Consider the following 13,732-nt stretch of genomic DNA (forward strand, 5'->3'; position numbering starts at 1 on the left):
AGCTTGCAAGGGGCAGCCGAATTAAGTCATGTTAAGTTACCGTTGATGCAAACTCATCACTACCTGCTTTACTGCTATATATTAAAAGCTTATGAAATACTATATAATGGGATAACTTTTATAGTGAAGAATTTCAGGAAAAGAAATGTGTTTGTCACTGATTTAACAGAGCTTTGTTATTGGTACTAAAAACCGGTCTTTACGACAAGATATGGGGATGTTTGGAGCAGAAACAGCTACAATGATGATGTTTGATGAAAATCTGCAGATGACCTAACCCTAACCCTAACCCTAACCCTAACCACACCTCCAACAGGTGAACAACTTATTTTTCTTTGCCCTGCTGTGCAGTGGAAAAACACTCATGGCTCGGCGTGACTACCCCCTAAACAATGGGAAAATGCCTTAATGCTAGCAGAGCGTAGCAGTGACCATATAAAGAAATCCATCAAAAACCAACGTCGGCTTGGGCTGAAAGTAGAAAAAAACGTTGAAAACCTAGTGTTCAGAGCAGTTCGACACCAGTGCTGTTTGCTCATAGAGATTCATTTTGACGTATGTTTACCTCTGTAACATTATGTATGACTAAAAATAAAGAAGAGCGTAATACATCGCCTGTGACAAAACATTCTTCTCTTGTGGCGTATGATGATTCACATTGTTGCCATTCTGGCTGAATGACTCTGTTGTTAAATGGGGTTTAAAGGAAACCAGGGGCATGTACCACTCACACAATAAGAATGTCCTTTGAGTATTTGGTTTAGGTTCCTAAGGGAAGTAAAAACGCATGACTGCAGGGAACCCAAACACAGCACACGATGGCTAAACAGGACATGAGTCAACTCAATAGATAATAAGATAATCTGTGCATCATCCTTTCAAAGGAAAAGACAGAAAATTGCAAGAATTTAAATACAACACAATATGGAATTACTGAAAGGAAGTGATATAAAGTCAGCCGGGAGTCATGTGACCCCCAGGCTGCCTGAGCATCTGTGACTGAGGGCTGACGATTACGAGCCTGCAGTTATTCTTTGGCTCCATATTGGAAACGTAGAGGAAAAAACAAGAATAAGTGTCTACAGCCATGCTTAGGGACAGCATGTTTTCAGCTAAATGCTCACAACGGCAATACTAACATGCTGATGCTGCACAAAGATAATGTTTATTGTGTTCATCATCTTAATTTAGCGTGTTAGAATGCTAAACATTTGCTAGTCATCCCTAAACAAAGTACAGATGAGGCTGTTGGGAATTTCATTCATATAGACTCATGTATTGGTCAAAGTTATTACAATTCATCCTGATGAGGACATGAGTGTGTGTACCAAAATTCATGGCAATCCATCCAATGGTTGATGGGATATCTAACTCAAGACCACAAATATCTGTACAAAATTGTGGGCCAATCCAACCTGTAGTTGTTGATAAATGTCACTGGATAAGTGAGAAATTTGACTTGCTGGTGGTGCTAGAGGAAAAGTCAGTGGATAACCAAAGTCATTATCCTTTTAGCACTATGGATATATACAATTTCATGGCAATCCATCCAATAGTTGTGTAGATATTTCAGTCTGTACGAAAGGGGCAGAATAACCAATTGACATTGCCATCCTAAGAGCAATGGGTATGCAATGGGTATGTGTAATGTCAAAACTCAATTTTAATTTTTCATGCTGCAGTTCAGAAGCATGACAAATCAGAAAGACTGCAACTAAATGTGGAAACTATGTATATAACATTAAGAGTGAAAAATTCCTGGCAGCCTACACCCATCAAAGTGGAGGTGAATGTGTTGGCTCTACTGGTGATTAAACACAATTCCAATAAACACCTGTCAACTCTAAATAATTATTAAATCAAAGTATATTTTAGCTCAAGTGCAGTTCACACAAACTATATTGTTGTGGAAGCAATCCAGTTTCCCCCCCCAAGGCCAACCAATCATCTTGAACATGAGGAGTCGATGAGTAAGAATGTGTCTGCTCTCCAATAACACTACACATTTCTACTCAACAGAGAAATATCAAAGACCCCACCGCCACCATCTCTAAACATTAATCATATATAAACAAATCTGCAGAGCAGCGCAGCCGTGCCAAGTCCTTGTCAGATGTATGAATGTCACATTTACAAACAGTCTGACTTAGTGAAACAATCGCAATCAGACATGATTATAATCCATCAGCGGCGTGGAAGACATTTTCTGCAGGGGTGAAGGGATACAGTTGCACACATTCACCGACAGACAAGAGGGAGCTCAAAAAGTGTTACCTACAGTTTGTCTGACCTCACGTTTTCACCTCCACTCTCTTATCTTCTGCACCACCTCTCTGCCAGTCTCAAACATCCCCGCAACAGTCGCCAGTGATGGCACAAAGTCGGATTGCCAGTGTGAACTGAAATGGTACATTTTGGGGGCGGAGAATGTCCTGCCAAGTTTCAATTGCAGATATATAATCCTCGGTGAACTATGTACCGAGGAGAGGAGGGGGAGGGGGTTCCACTGTTATAGTCTTCACAAATCCTCTTTCCAATCCTTTTTTCATTCTTAGCATGGACATTGTTTGTCAGTAGAGCACGTCATTTCAGTTATATATGTAATAGGGATGTGAATGGGGGGGGATCATCCTTCCCAGTCATATTCTTCAGAAATGAACTCATGGACACGTTGGATTTTGGTGGTTGTCATTTTTAAAATCACTAGAAAGATTAGACCCTTTCTCTATTGGTTGTTACGATGGTGTGTCCTTGTTTGCCAGATGAAATGCTGTCAAACCCTGGTGGATAAATTAAAAAAATTAGAGGCGATCAAGCTAGGATTCAGCCTGTTTTGCTTAATTTGTAACACAACTGATGTATTAGAGATGCCGGTTAATCCGTTGTGAAGAGGAAAGGTCATGAACCATACATAGAGCATCAAGCACTTTAAACCCCTGCTACATGCGTTAGTGAATTACACAGTGGGAATAAGGATGCTTGTCATCCTCTATGACGGTGAAAGCTGGATATTAAACCTGTGTTTCTGGAGCAGGTCAGATGGAGACCTGAAATAATGAAGCAACAGCATGTGTCCAGCAACGCGGGTGGCACTGAGGAGTATAAGCTCCAAGGCCATACTCAAGGACCATGACGTTGTTCTGCAAATCTGTCTTCCTTCCCCAACAGACAGATTATTTTCCAGCTCCAGGAAATGTCAGAGCTGCCTCAAGATGAAACGTAGCTGGACTCTAGTAACCAGCTCTCACTGGGCAGAAACAGATTTGCAACATTGTAGGATTGAATTTGACTGCTAGGCTTCTAATGTCATCTTTCTTGCCTGAAAAGTACTCAATTTATAGGGGCACAAGAAACAGATGCTGCTGAGAGTATTGGATAGGAATGACTGGCAGTAGACATGCTTGTTACATCATATTACAGCTTAGCATCCCTAATAAAACGCAGCCATTCAAGTCAGCGAGTTCAGGCTGGTCATGCAGATTACAGTAAATCCTGGATTTCGTAGCAACATGACACAGGTATTACTACTCTGCCAGGTAGGCTGTGGTCCAGGAGGCTTTCCCTTTGAAGGGAAGCCTGGTCTTTGAAAGAGCTTTGGCAACGCATGCTAGCATGTTAGCGAGCTGAAGCACAAGTGTGAAGGTGGAGCAACTTTAAGGTGGAGCAAAGAGACAAGAACATAACCCCCCACTGTTATCAATGCAGTCAAGCCAGAACCATGTTATTTCCTCCTGTGCGTACACATGTGTTTATATGATTACGGTAATTTGGTTTTTCCACTTGGAAGAATATAATAATATTAGGGTTTGATTCAGAAAGTGAGATGAAAAGATACACTATTTATCCTTCTAAACGCCAAATCAATCCAAATATTCAGTATTATACACTTATAATCGATCACTAATTCCACTTCTGACACCTTAAAGAGGAACTCAGGCAGCTGCACAAAACTGAACCTGAATGATTCACTGTGGAGTTTCAGATTGGTGAATGGACTCAACCACTCAAAGCGCTTTAAACTACATGCCAAAATTCACACACACGGCAAAGGCTGCCATGAAAGGTGCCAACAGCTTCCTGTCCAAAGTGCCCCACAATGTTTCTACGCTAACCCATTCACACACACACACACACACAAACACACACACACACACACACACACACACACACACACACACACACACACACACACACACACACACACACACACACACACACACACACACACACACACTGATGTCACAGGCATCAGGAGTAATTTAGGGGTCAGTATCTCTTGACAGGATTCTAGGGGGTCCCCAGCAAAATGGGGAAAAATCATTTATTTTCACTATATTAACATTCATCCATAAGTTACACAATGACAGGATGTATTGCCCCCTTTTTACACCTTGCATTAAAATGTGTTGGGTGATGGGATTGCAATCGATAGTGTTTCACCACATGAAAGTAAAGGTGTAAATGCACCCAAGACGCACTGAGGACATGTTGTGATCCGATCAGCCAATCCACATCTGGAGGTGGTCAGGGACACATTGTGACCACGTTGAACACAAGTGTTAATGCAGGTGCGTTGTCAATCCACATACAACAACTGTGTGGGTGGAAACATGCAATCAACTGTTCCAAACCAGTTAGGGTTAGGGTTAGGGTTAGCAGCCATTAGCCAGTTAATGAACTAAGCTACGGATATTGAAGATCCTCGTGGATCAAGACGAGACGAAGAGTTGGCTTCTTCCTCTGTTTCGAAGAGCGAGAGAAAGTCCATAGAACTGTGCAGCTTCAAGGATGGCTGCCATTTTTCATCTAACCCTAACCCTAACCCTAACCCCATCACATCTCAATAACACCAGAGACACATATATTTATACCAGGTGTAAATGTAATCAGGTTAAATTATATCTAGATATAATCTGGATATGAGATGCATTTCGATGCAAGATGTAAAGGGACTATTTGACTACTTTGGTCATGGATTTCATACACATGCTGTAATAAAACTTATACTAAAATCTTATCAAATGGGGGTCCATGGTCAAATTCGTGGCAGTTTAAGGGGCCTTGACATAAAGTACTGCTGTCAGAAGTGGTATTAGTGATTGGAAACAGACAGTTTTCTTTTAAAAGTATTCTGAATAGACCACTTTGTGTTTTAGTCAGTAATACATCTGAATGACCTTCCCGAAATTCCTCTGTGAAAGGATGTGGACGTTTTTGAGCAGCTACCCGGGATTCTGTGGAATCTTTCTGAAGTGAAATCAGTGATTGGAAACAGACTATTTCTATTTCATAATAAGCCGAATAAGATACTTTGTTAATCTGTAAACAGTGTGACAGGCTGTGTATGTTCAAATTCCACAGTGAATTCTCCTGAGTCATACCCTCCTTGGTGGGACAGTGAAATTAATTTAGACATTTAGAACAATAAATAGCGTATTTGTTCATTTCATCTTTCAAAATCAAACCCTAATACAATTAATTGACTGTAAAGTAAATTAAATTGGCAGCAAACTGCATTTCGTTGACAGATTATACAGTTCTTTCAAGTGGAAAAAACCTCATTACTGTAATAATACAATTGTACAAGCAGAAGGGGATAATGTGGCGGCTGGCTTGACCACAGTCTATTATGATGGCGATGACGTTGGTGTTTACATGCCCTCATGGACCAAATACAGTCACAAGACGGAAAGTCTCTCATAGTCACTTTCAAAGTAATGGCAACTGGATAAACATCAGCATCCTCAATGTAAATACTCTTAGAGTGCGTCAGATGTGTGACGATGACCTATGCAACGCGTGACAACCATCACAATCAGTCTCACCATGAAATCATGTACTTACGACACATCTTCTTAATCGCCATGGTTTTCCAGACGACAGGCCGCGATGGCCGCACAAGTTAATCTCCCAGAAGAAGAGCAAGCGTTGATTACTATAAATGAACCCAAGCTGCTGTAGATAAAGGTGCATAGAGCAGGACGACAAGAAAATAACTACCTCTGTTCTTAGTCCGGCTGCCACAGACTCAGTGTAAAACCCCTTCCTACATATATGCGCTCACAATCGTCCACATTAATGATCCAACCAAGTCTCCAACCAATCGCTGATGTTGATTCAAGAGATCAAACAGATGCACGCCAGCTATACATACAGATATTACTGCCCCCTCCCATCTAATCTGTCCGCCTGCCTCTGATCTTAGACAGCACTGTAGGTTTCAACAGCTGATAGAAATCAACACAAGAACCTGAATGTAGCTTGACTGAATGGACGTATTTATTTAGCCTTTAATGCCACTTTTACATCCAAATGGGTTTCATACCATGATGGTAGAGCTACAACTGATGATTATTTTCATTATTGATTAATCTGTCAATTCTTTCGATTAGTCGGTTCATCATTTAGACAATGAAATGTTAAAAAATGACAGTCAATAGTCACTTTTGAGAAGCTGGTGCCATCAATAATTTGGCATTTTCTCTTGAAAAACGACTAAAATGATTAATCGATTATCAAAAATAGCTGCTGATTAATTTCTTATCAACACAGACTGGTTTTTCATCAAATGCCAAATGTCAGTAGAACATCAAGATGACCAAAAAAAATGGTATTTACTACTTTACTTTTATCTTCAGATCAAAACTAAACTGGTCACTGATGTGATGAAACACATTCAGTCTAAATCTACACGTCTGAGGATTTTTCTAAATATACATTTTAATATACTGTTTAGGAGGCATTTGTACATGTGTGTGTTTGTTGCTGTGTGCGGGTGTCTGTGTGTCTCAGAGGATTATTTCCAATGGTTGATTGTTTGGTGTGAGCTTTGCAAACGGATCGAGATATAATCCCCCACCCAACCCCACCCCACCCCACCCCTCCATCCTTCCCTCGTTCAGCAGAGGCAGAAGAGGATGGTCACAACACACTCCTTACACGTCAAAGCTGGCATCTAAACACACACGTAGTCGGGCGTGAATCAGTATAAACATTTAATTGTGTCATTGTCTTGGCCAGAACTGAATCAGCTGCATTAATAAGAAGGGTGAGAACTAACAGACGTTGCCTTTACTGTCAAATTTTCATTCGAGAAATGTTTTTTCCCTGAATTTGTCACATAATTCATTTGTTTTCCAGCTGGGAGTATCAATTTTAACTATTTAATATTGTCATTTTCCAGATTTAATGTGCTTAGATCTTCAAAACATGGTTAAAATAAGTAGACAATGTGAAAATCTGAGACCACAGTTACTCTCTCTTCCTTCTGCCATGAGAAATGTGCATTTACCAAAATGTTACTGTGTCCAGTCCAGTGTGACGTACAGTTCCAGCGGTCAGATCCATTGTTCTAATTTGGTAAAACATTGGGTTGAGCTCTAAATTCATATATTATTGTATTTCCTCACACTTTATTTATGTCTTTATTAGTGGTGTAAAGCAGTCTCCTGCTTGTGTTTGCTGACATTATGCTGATAATACAGAAGTGATGATTATCTTTGCCAGAAGTGAATCAGCTGCATTAATAAGAAGGATGAGCACTGACTGACAGATACTGACTTTACTGTCAAAACTTCACATGTACAAAAAGAAAGTATCAATGTATCACACTAAATTCACCACATGATTCAATGTTTTTTTTCCCAGCAGGGAGTATCAATTTTAACTATTTAATTTCGTCATTTTCCAGGCTTAATGTGCTTACATCTTCAAAACATGGTTACAATTAGCAGACATCTGAGACCAGAATTACTATCTCTACCATTTGCCATGATGAAATGTGAATTTACTAAAATGTAACTGTGTCCAGTCCAGTGTGTGATGTACAAAGTTTGTTTCCATTGGTCAGATCCATTGTTACAATTTGGTAAAACATTTGGTTGAGCTCTAAATTCATGTATTGTTGTATTTCCTCTTAACAGTAATTCAGTCTCCTACTTGTGTTTGCTGACTTTATGGTGATAATACAGAAGTGATGATTATCTTGGCCCCGAACTGACAGATGCTGACTTTGTGTATCAATGGTTTTTTCCCCATAATTCTTCATTTCAGTTTGAAGCTGTCTCTAAATTCACCACATGATTCAATTCAATGTTTCTTCCAGCTGGGAGTATCATTTTTAACTACATAATATTGTCATTTTCCAGGTTTAAGGTGCTTACATTTTTTTTTTAATTGTATGTTTTTCTGCTTCCAATTCATACTGTTAAATATATATATTGTTTTTATGTAAAGCACATTGAGTTGCCCCTGTGTATAAATAAATCTGCCTTGCCTTACATAATCAAAACATGGTTAAAATTAATATATTATTGCATTTGCTCTTAGTTTATTTATTTTTTATTAGTGTAATAATGCAGTCTCCCGCTTGTGTTTGCTAATGTTATGATGATAATATAGAAATGGCAACAAGAAGATAAACTGCTTTGTTCATAATGTAGATATCAGTGTTACATTAGGAAATGTTCCATCCTTTAATATCTCACCAAACTCCTCTAATAAGCTTCTCTCCTTGCAGATATATTTTCTAGATATGTATTAATGCATGGAGCAGAACACACAGACATACATGTTTCTAAAAGCAGAGTGGTACCTAATGCCTACAACATATGCACAACTGCCGTCAAACACGTGTCTGCTGCATGGCTTTGCCAGATCTCCATAGCAGGAGGGTTAAACTGTGTGTATTAACCTTCTCAGCGGGGGTCAGTGTCAATCAGATCTGGACTGCACTCCAGTACATCAGTGTTTGGATATGACCGCACACGGGTCAAAGCACGTCCTCAGTTGGCATGTTCGAACGCCTCGCTGCTCGGTATTTGCTGCTCGACTTTTAACTACATCCAGGAAAGGAGATCATACTGTATGACGTTGCTTTTCAGCGTCACGACACTCGCTGTGAAAAGCTTTGTTTAAAGGATTAGTTTTACAGTTTTTTGTTTTCTTTTATGATTAAGTTTCTAAGAGCATCAAGGCCAAGCTCCAGATTACATTTGGTTACATTAGCCAGTTACATAACGAGTCAAGGAATGAGACAAATTACATTTACTCAAGTAATTCATTTAACTTAACTGCACATCTTTACTCACGAGTCACTGTTCGGATCAGGACTCAAAATTCAAGAGAAGCACACACAGTTTGGATGATATTTTGTTTGCCTGCATTGGGCTGCATGGTGCTACATTTAACATATTGTATATGCAGTGCAAGCAGATTTTATGAGTAAGAAAGATGATGTGTTTTTCCCTACTTTTATTTACAGGCACTGTAAATTAAGAGTCCGGCCGATATATTATCTGCTGATATTAGCTTACAGATATATCGGTATCAGTGAATATGTTGTCTGATATGCGCCAAAACATTGTTTTTTATGAATTGGAAGAAGAAGACAAAGCCAGAAACCTTCATGGGAAGAAAATGTGTGTGTGTGTAAGTGTGTGTGTGATTGATAGTATTTGAGATTGAGTGAGTGCGAGTGAGAGAAAGCACTTGTGCCTATGTGTGTGTGATGAATAGGTTTTGCGTGTGTGCGTGTGATTTAGACTGCATCTGTTTGTGTGTGTGTGTGATACAGGTATTCCTTATGTTGTGGGGACTCGCCTCCCTTATGGGGACAAAAAGCAAGTCCCCTTAAAGTAAAACATTAACTTTAGGTAATTTTAAGTAAGTTTAGGGTCATGTTGAGGTCAGGTTAAGGCTTAAGGTTAAGGTATGTGGTGGTTATGGTTAAGGTTAGGATAAGTCTCCAGGAAATTAATGTAAGTCAACGTAATGTCCTCTAAAGTGATGGAACCATGACTGTGAATGTGTGTGTGTGTGTGTGTGTGTGTGTGTGTCCGTCCTCCCCCCTTCCCCTCCTCTCTCACTCTCTCTCTCGGACGATAATCTGAATGTATTAATCTGTTGTTTGAACTCCTTAAGCACAGACTGTCTATCACATCTGCTCTCTTCACCCCTGTAAAGCTCTGCTATTTATAAATTCCCTCCTTTTCTCCTCTCGCTTCCCTCCTTTCTCCCTTTTTTTTTCGCTTTCTTGATCTCGTCGTCTCAATTTCTCTATCGCTTCTCGCTCCAGCGGGACTGAATTTCATACGGCTCATTTCTTCCGTACAGTAAATCCATCTTCTCATTTTTTTCGGCGACAGACGTCTTGGAAACTCCAGACTTAAATCTCCATGATCCTCTTCTCACTGACAGCAGACAGCTAAAACAATGCTGATAACTGATCAGATATTACAGGTTCCACATGGACAAACAGTAGATAAAGTGAAAAAATGAATCTCAACCACTGTAGCTAACTTTGCAAAACCAGCATCGTTAACATTATCCCCCAAAAAATCTCAACAATTCATCTTTACCCTAGAGAGAGATAAATACACATACATGATCGAGCCCCAAACACTCAAACAAAGTCATTCTGAGACGCCAAAGAAATTCAAATAACCGCGTCAAAGGTGACAAATGGTCCAAACCCGTTGTGGTTTCAGCAGTGAATGAATGGGGAGCACGCCTAGAGGATGGGGGGGGGGTGTGGGGAATGACAACTCACAAGGAGGCGACAGGGCTTACCTGCTGTGTGTCGCTGTCTCCCATCCGACAAGAGCGAGGCATCGGGGAGAGAGACACAAAGAGAGGAGGGATGTGGAGATGAAGAGAGGAGAGGGGACGGGAGGCAAAGTCACAGTCTTTGCGTCATCTGAGAAAATTTGCAGATTAATACAACAGCTTGGTGCTCTGCACGCACACACACACACACACACACACACACACACACACACACACACACACACACACACACACACACACACACACACACACACACACACACACATCCCTCCACCTCCCCTCCATCCTCCCCCAACACCACCACCACCCGCCCAAACTCACCCCTCACTCTCTCTCGCTCTCCTCCCCTCCCTCCTTCCTTTCTTGTCGCCTCAATCACTCTTTTCCTCTCCATCACAGGCCTCCTTTTATTGCCTTTTTTAAAAAACTGTTATGAAGAAGAGGAGGAGGAGGAAGGACTGTAGTCATAACTGTTGCATCAAGATGAGGGAAAGATAGGAAAGTCAGTTTTTCATTGTTTTAAGAAATTAGTAGAAGTTTGGACACCAAACATGGGGTGTAGGGGGGGGGGGGGGGGTTATTAAGATGTGGGAGTGTTACCCTCCCTTCCACAGGAGGGCGCTATGACTCTGCACTGAGTGGAGAAACCTGTACAGTAGCTTCCCTCTGAAGGATCCTTTGACAGATATCAGTGTCAGTCAGCGAGGCCTGAAAGTGCATGGAGGCCCGTGGGTGGAGCTGCTACATACTATACATACAACAGTCTCGCTTTTTCCATGAAGCACGACATTTTTATCAACTCACAGAATTATAAATACACCAATGAGGAAGCTGAGGAGTTTCAGGTTTGTCATACCAGAAGAGACTGCACGGAGAAGAATGCAGGCCTGTGATTGGCTTTACTAGGATTGCCAAGATTGATTTATGAGCAAAACGTCTCAGCTATCAAATAGGCCGTTGTATAACGGCGTGACTTCGCACACATTAATATGCCAACACTCCATCGCATGGTATGAAGGCGGCACAGCTTCTTCCTTCTCTAAGACTGCATTCAGATACAAACAAGGGCTGGACGACATAACTTCATCATAAAATGACCACAAACTGTCACTCAAGTATTTGCATCAGTGTGCGCACAGTGTTAGCTTTAACATGTTGGCTCTGAAAAGAAAAAAATGACCTCAATTGGTTGGTTGAACAACTAGTTCGACATAATTGGTTGCTGTGTCAGTTCTGAGTTCAATTATACAGTAAGGCTGCAATTTAGGATTATTCTCGTTACTGATTAAACTGCAGATTAACTTGTCGATGAACCATTTAGTCTATGAAAGGTTGATAAACAGTGAAATTCAGTTTCTCAGAGGTCACACCGATGTCTAAAATTCAATTCAATTCAGTTTTATTCATATAGTGCCAAATCACAAAAGATGTTATCTCAAGGCACTTTTCACATAGAGCAGGTCAAGACTGTATATTTTAAAATATTAAGATATTTAATTCACTGTCACATATAGAACAGAAAACAACAAATCCTCACACGTGAAAAGCTGGAACCATCAAATATTTGGTATTATTGCTTAAAAAATGACTGAAACGATTATTAAATTATCAAAATAGTTTCTAATTAATTATCTTATGGTTGACTAATTGTTGCAGTTCAGCATTTGCCAAATAGTTAAGTCAGTAAGACTAATAATAATAATAATAGACTAATAACATTATATAATTTACCAGCTACAGCACTATTAAACACACATACAGTCTAGAGCTGCAATTATTAATCAATTAGTCGATCAAGAGAAGATGGATTGGCAGCCATTCTAATACCTTATTAATCATTTCAGTCATTTTTCAAGCAGAACTGTCCAATATTTCCTGGTTCCAGCTTTAAATGTGATGATTTGCTGCTGTTTTTCACTGTTTCATGGACTACGATCAGTCAAAAATAAATGACAAATTAGTCAATAATGAAATTAAATGTTAGTCGCAGCCCTAATGCTGAGCCCCACACACTGACACACACATGCACACACAGTCCAGTCCCACAGGAGTGACAGATGGAGAGGGGCAGCACGGGAACAGGGGCTTGTACAACTGGGCCGGTGCCTCCTTTATGCAGTCGGTTCGCTGTAAGTCTATCCTCTGCTAATTGCCAGAGCAGTTCAAACACAAAGTCTGCCTCTGAAATCCAATCCTGTGGGGTGTTGTACAGTGAGTAAAGTTTACAATGTGAAACATTTTTCCCCTGGCAAGAATGGACAAAACGTGGCTTATGGGAAGAGGAGGTGAGGGGATGTCGGAGGAGCGGAGAGGCAGAGAGGAAACAGAGGGGTGGATGAGTGCAAAAAACTTACAAAACAGAGGAAGGTGTGGATTGTGTTAGCGAGAAGGAATACGTAACTGTAAATAGACCATTCACTATTTAGGCTGCATGTCTAATCCAGCATCCAGACTGCAACGAATCCGTGGCAAGTGAATGAAAGTGTAGCTGCTGTAGGTGGATTGAGTCCAGTAACGTGACACTGAGGAGGGACAGATAAGGAGACGAGGAGGAGTGATTGAGAGGTGATCCAGGGAGAGAGAGAGCGAGAGAGAGAGAGAGAGGGGTGCTGTAAGAGGAGAGGGATCAGCAATGCAGACGATGTAAACAAGACAGAACAGAGTGTGTGCATAGGGCGACGGCTGTATGGCGGCATAAACTGACAATGACCCAGCTTTTCTATGCCAACATGCAGCACAGCACACAATTCTAAACAGACCCGACTTGGAACTGGGCAGACTGCCTGGCTGGTAATGCAGAGCAGCGCCAGTCGGCAATTTGCACCCATTCAAACCTGTTTCTCATTAAGCATTAAACAGAATTACCAAAGTAAATCCTCCATTCCCCTAATGAGGGCTTTGCAGCTCCGATGCTCTCCTATTCCCTCTCCCCCCTGAAACGTTTTCCCAAAGGTGAACATTCCATCCGCTAATTTCAGTTTCACACAGGAAAGACTTGTAGCCGCATGTGTTGTTTGTTTGTCAGACCGGCAGTGTGTCGGTACGGGCATGTGTGTGTGTGTGGTGTGTGTGGTGTGTGTGTGTGCATACTTTTCTACATACTGTGTGTTGTTTGTGTGTTTACGTGTGGTCTGGCTCCAGACCCTGTCACTCATTCTCTTTGACC

This window comes from Scomber scombrus, chromosome 18 (assembly GCF_963691925.1).
Source record: "Scomber scombrus chromosome 18, fScoSco1.1, whole genome shotgun sequence".
NCBI lineage: Eukaryota > Metazoa > Chordata > Actinopteri > Scombriformes > Scombridae > Scomber > Scomber scombrus.